General features: G+C 39.0%; 1 non-coding gene across 1 annotated transcript; it reads left to right on the forward strand.

Moving 5' to 3' along the window:
- Positions 1–4,744: 4,744 nt before the first annotated feature.
- On the forward strand, positions 4,745–4,816 carry TRNAD-GUC (transfer RNA aspartic acid (anticodon GUC)). Its single transcript has one exon. It is a non-coding gene; the product is annotated as a tRNA-Asp (tRNA).
- The last annotated feature ends 1,184 nt before the right edge of the window (positions 4,817–6,000 follow it).

Genomic DNA, 6,000 nt, shown 5'->3' on the forward strand with positions numbered 1-6,000 from the left:
TAAAATATATCTGTCATTATCCTTGCCTATTCCGATTGAGAAAAAAGGTTGAATTCACTGATGGCCAAAATGCTTACTGATGTGTTAACTGAAATTCAGAATATGCTCTGAATATTTCAGCATGCACAGGCGTACCATCACAACCAATTTACGTCTACAATCTGTTGGAAAATGAGATGAAGCAGTGGTGAATCCTAGGCTGCTGTTCCACTCGATTGGCACGATTTATTATTATTTTTATTATTATAGGAGCTTATAGAGCGCCTGGTGACGTCTCGCGACGTGTCCCCGCACTGTGGAGAAGAGTGTTGCTTGTATGGAGCAGAGCATCAGACAGTTTAAGTGGTGAAAAGATATGTTTTTAGATGTTTCCTAAAGAATGTTTCACTTTTTTCCTGTCTGATATTCATAGGAAGGGTATTCCATTCCTTGGCTGCGAGAATGCGAAAGGATCTACCTCCAAGTCTGGCTTTTTTTGGGCGCATGATCTTAAGCAAACCTGTTCCCTTCGAGCGAAGGGATCTGGAAGGTTCATAGGGTGAGGCTAAGTCAAGCAGATAGGAGGGGGCTCTGTGGTGAACAATTCTGTGGCACCAGAGAAGGGCCTTGAATATTATTCTCTTTTTTATGGGCAACCAATGTAGAGCATCCAAGGAAGGTTTGGAAGGAGCTCTTCGCGGAAGTCGTAGCACAAGGCGTGCTGCTGAATTTTGTAGGACCTGTAACTTCCTGACGTTTTTTTCTGAGGTTCCCAAAAGAAGCACATTCCCATAGTCAATTCGGGATGTGATGAGGGCCTGCGTCATGGTACGCCTGGAACTCAGGGGAAGAAGATCCAGGGTGCGACGGAGTGTCTTCATCACTCCGAAGCATTTTCCAACTATTTTTTGACATGACTGTCAAATGAAAGTTTGGTGTCAATCCAGACGCCCAAGTTCTTGGCCTCCTGACTGGGGGTGGGTAATGATCCCAGACATGAGGGCCACCAATCCTTGGTCCAGTTGGTGTTGTTCCCACCTATGACGAGTACCTCTGTTTTTGTTCCGTTTAATTTGAGGCAATGCTCGTTCATCCATGTAGCCACCTTGCACATACATGAGTTGAAGTTATCTGCCTCAGAGGAGGGGGATTGAGACAGGGAGATCAAGAGTTGAGTGTCGTCGGCGTAAGAGACAAGCTCTACGCCGAACGATTGGATCACCTCTGCCAAAGGGGACATATATAAATTGAACAGGGTGGGACTCAGGGTCGAGCCCTGAGGTACCCCCTGTTCTAAGATCAAGCTTTCAGAGAGATAGGTCCCTCTTTGGACCTGAAAGCTTCTGTTTGTTAAAAAAGCCTTCAGCCAGCATAGAGCCTTTTTAGTGACTCCCGCTCTGTTTAGACACTGTAGCAGTATGGAGTGAGCTACAGTGTCAAACGCGGCACTGAGGTCCAGCATGATCAAAGCCATAGTTTTGCCTTTATCAGCTCCCTCCCGCAGAGTTTCAATAGCTCTTAAGAGAGCCGTCTCTGTGGAGTAACCTGTTCTGAAACCCGATTGAGATGGGTGGAAGATATTTTGGGTTTCGAGATGGGTCATTAGTTGGACGTTGACCACTTTCTCGGCCAACTTGGCAAGGTAGGGGAGTAGGGAAATTGGGCGAAGATTCTCCAGTATGTCCTGACTTAAATTTGGTTTTTTCTTAATGGGAAACACTATGGCTTGTTTCCAGTCAGCAGGGAGGGTGGCTGTGGAGAAAGATGTTTCCAACATACGTCTAAAGTGTGGCTCCAGGACCGGGAGGCTAGCATTTAATATTTTCGGAGGTGCAGGGTCACGGGGTGATCCAGATTTAATCCCCTTACACATTTTTTCCAAGATTCCAGTTGGAGGTACAGAGAAGGCACATAGATGGAGAGACGTGTTGATGTGATCTACATTCTCTGAAAAATCAATGCCAGATTTTATATTGCCAGAAAAATTAGCGTAAATGTTGGTGATTTTGTCAGAAAAGTATTTTGCAATTTTATTACAGGTATCCACTGAGTCTTTCTGAGAGGTAGGGTTGGACTCGACTGTGGAGATTTCTTTATAGATTTGAAATAGCTCTTTAGAGGAATTCTCCGCTTCCACAATGCGTGTGTTATAATAGGAGGCTTTGGACGCTCGCACCAGTTTATAGTAGTTTTTTTGAGCTGTTTTATATCTAATTTTTGTTTCTGGACAGAAATTTACACGCCAATCTCTTTCGAGTTTCTTGCATGCTGTTTTAGCAATCTGGAGCTCTTGATTATACCAAGGGGCAGTTTTTTTTTACAAGTAGAATGACTGCTTTTGGTTAGTAGTGACCCCTGGTGGCTAATAGTTATAAGCTGCAAATGGTAAAGTGAGCTGATTATATATATATATATATATATAAATATATATATTGATGAATAGAAAGATAGCTAGATAGAAAGATCGATAGATATTTATTTCAATGAATATAATTTCTTCATAAAACTGATTGTTTTTGGCTAGGAATTTCTGTATTGTAATAATGTAGGAAAAAAGATTACTTGTCCTAACCAAAAGCAGCAATTCTGCCTATTACAATACTGAGAATTGATCGAGGGCATGCCTTAACCCCAGGGAGGTGAGCACTGTTTAACTGAAGCCAATAAGTCCTCGTTAGTATAGTGGTCAGTATCCCTGCCTGTCACGCCAGAGACCGGGGTTCAATTCCCCGACGGGGAGGCGATTCCTTTTATTCACACAATTAAATAAAATGATGTACTTTCTAACATTGTAAAATATATCTGTCATTATCCTTGCCTATTCCGATTGAGAAAAAAGGTTGAATTCACTGATGGCCAAAATGCTTACTGATGTGTTAACTGAAATTCAGAATATGATCTGAATATTTCAGCATGCACAGGCGTACCATCAAAACCAATTTACGTCTACAATCTGTTGGAAAATGAGATGAAGCAGTCGTGAATCCTAGGCTGCTGTTCCACTCGATTGGCACGATTTACAAGGAGAATGACTGCTTTTGGTTAGTAGTGACCCGTGGTGGCTAATAGTTTTAAGCTGTAAATGGTAAAGTGAGCTGATTATATATATATATATATATATATATAAATATATATATTGATGAATAGAAAGATAGCTAGATAGAAAGATCGATAGATATTTATTTCAATGAATATAATTTCTTCATAAAACTGATTGTTTTTGGCTAGGAATTTCTGTATTGTAATAATTTAGGAAAAAAGATTACTTGTCCTAACCAAAAGCAGCAATTCTGCCTATTACAATACTGAGAATTGATCGAGGGCATGCCTTAACCCCAGGGAGGTGAGCACTGTTTAACTTAAGCCAATAAGTCCTCGTTAGTATAGTGGTCAATATCCCCGCCTGTCACGCCAGAGACCGGGGTTCAATTCCCCGACGGGGAGGCGATTCCTTTTATTCACACAATTAAATAAAATGATGTACTTTCTAACATTGTAAAATATATCTGTCATTATCCTTGCCTATTCCGATTGAGAAAAAAGGTTGAATTCACTGATGGCCAAAATGCTTACTGATGTGTTAACTGAAATTCAGAATATGATCTGAATATTTCAGCTTGCACAGGCGTACCATCAAAACCAATTTACGTCTACAATCTGTTGGAAAATGAGATGAAGCAGTCATGAATCCTAGGCTGCTGTTCCACTCGATTGGCACGATTTACAAGTAGAATGACTGCTTTTGGTTAGTAGTGACCCCTGGTGGCTAATAGTTATAAGCTGCAAATGGTAAAGTGAGCTGATTATATATATATATATATATAAATATATATATTGATGAATAGAAAGATAGCTAGATAGAAAGATCGATAGATATTTATTTCAATGAATATAATTTCTTCATAAAACTGATTGTTTTTGGCTAGGAATTTCTGTATTGTAATAATTTAGGAAAAAAGATTACTTGTCCTAACCAAAAGCAGCAATTGTGCCTATTACAATACTGAGAATTGATCGAGGGCATGCCTTAACCCCAGGGAGGTGAGCACTGTTTAACTTAAGCCAATAAGTCCTCGTTAGTATAGTGGTCAATATCCTCGCCTGTCACGCCAGAGACCGGGGTTCAATTCCCCGACGGGGAGGCGATTCCTTTTATTCACACAATTAAATAAAATGATGTACTTTCTAACATTGTAAAATATATCTGTCATTATCCTTGCCTATTCCGATTGAGAAAAAAGGTTGAATTCACTGATGGCCAAAATGCTTACTGATGTGTTAACTGAAATTCAGAATATGATCTGAATATTTCAGCATGCACAGGCGTACCATCAAAACCAATTTACGTCTACAATCTGTTGGAAAATGAGATGAAGCAGTTGTGAATCCTAGGCTGCTGTTCCACTCGATTGGCACGATTTACAAGGAGAATGAGTGCTTTTGGTTAGTAGTGACCCGTGGTGGCTAATAGTTATAAGCTGCAAATGGTAAAGTGAGCTGATTATATATATATATATATATATATATATATTGATGAATAGAAAGATAGCTAGATAGACAGATCGATAGATATTTATTTCAATGAAATAATTTCTTCATAAAACTGATAGTTTTTGGCTAGGAATTTCTGTATTGTAATAATTTAGGAAAAAAGATTACTTGTCCTAACCAAAAGCAGCAATTCTGCCTATTACAATACTGAGAATTGATCGAGGGCATGCCTTAACCCCAGGGAGGTGAGCACTGTTTAACTGAAGCCAATAAGTCCTCGTTAGTATAGTGGTCAGTATCCCCGCCTGTCACGCGGGAGACCGGGGTTCAATTCCCCGACGGGGAGGCGATTCCTTTTATTCACACAATTAAATAAAATGATGTACTTTCTAACATTGTAAAATATATCTGTCATTATCCTTGCCTATTCCGATTGAGAAAAAAGGTTGAATTCACTGATGGCCAAAATGCTTACTGATGTGTTAACTGAAATTCAGAATATGCTCTGAATATTTCAGCATGCACAGGCGTACCATCAAAACCAATTTACGTCTACAATCTGTTGGAAAATGAGATGAAGCAGTGGTGAATCCTAGGCTGCTGTTCCACTCGATTGGCACGATTTACAAGTAGAATGACTGCTTTTGGTTAGTAGTGACCCCTGGTGGCTAATAGTTATAAGCTGCAAATGGTAAAGTGAGCTGATTATATATATATATATATATATATATATAAATATATATATTGATGAATAGAAAGATAGCTAGATAGAAAGATCGATAGATATTTATTTCAATGAATATAATTTCTTCATAAAACTGATTGTTTTTGGCTAGGAATTTCTGTATTGTAATAATTTAGGAAAAAAGATTACTTGTCCTAACCAAAAGCAGCAATTCTGCCTATAACAATACTGAGAATTGATCGAGGGCATGCCTTAACCCCAGGGAGGTGAGCACTGTTTAACTTAAGCCAATAAGTCCTCGTTAGTATAGTGGTCAATATCCCCGCCTGTCACGCCAGAGACCGGGGTTCAATTCCCCGACGGGGAGGCGATTCCTTTTATTCACACAATTAAATAAAATGATGTACTTTCTAACATTGTAAAATATATCTGTCATTATCCTTGCCTATTCCGATTGAGAAAAAAGGTTGAATTCACTGATGGCCAAAATGCTTACTGATGTGTTAACTGAAATTCAGAATATGATCTGAATATTTCAGCATGCACAGGCGTACCATCAAAACCAATTTACGTCTGCAATCTGTTGGAAAATGAGATGAAGCAGTTGTGAATTCTAGGCTGCTGTTCCACTCGATTGGCACGATTTACAAGGAGAATGAGTGCTTTTGGTTAGTAGTGACCCGTGGTGGCTAATAGTTATAAGCTGCAAATGGTAAAGTGAGCTGATTATATATATATATATATATATATATATATATATATTGATGAATAGAAAGATAGCTAGATAGACAGATCGATAGATATTTATTTCAATGAAATAATTTCTTCATAAAACTGATTGTTTT

Source organism: Lissotriton vulgaris, chromosome 1_1 (assembly GCF_964263255.1).
Source record: "Lissotriton vulgaris chromosome 1_1, aLisVul1.2, whole genome shotgun sequence".
In the NCBI taxonomy this organism is placed as follows: domain Eukaryota; kingdom Metazoa; phylum Chordata; class Amphibia; order Caudata; family Salamandridae; genus Lissotriton; species Lissotriton vulgaris.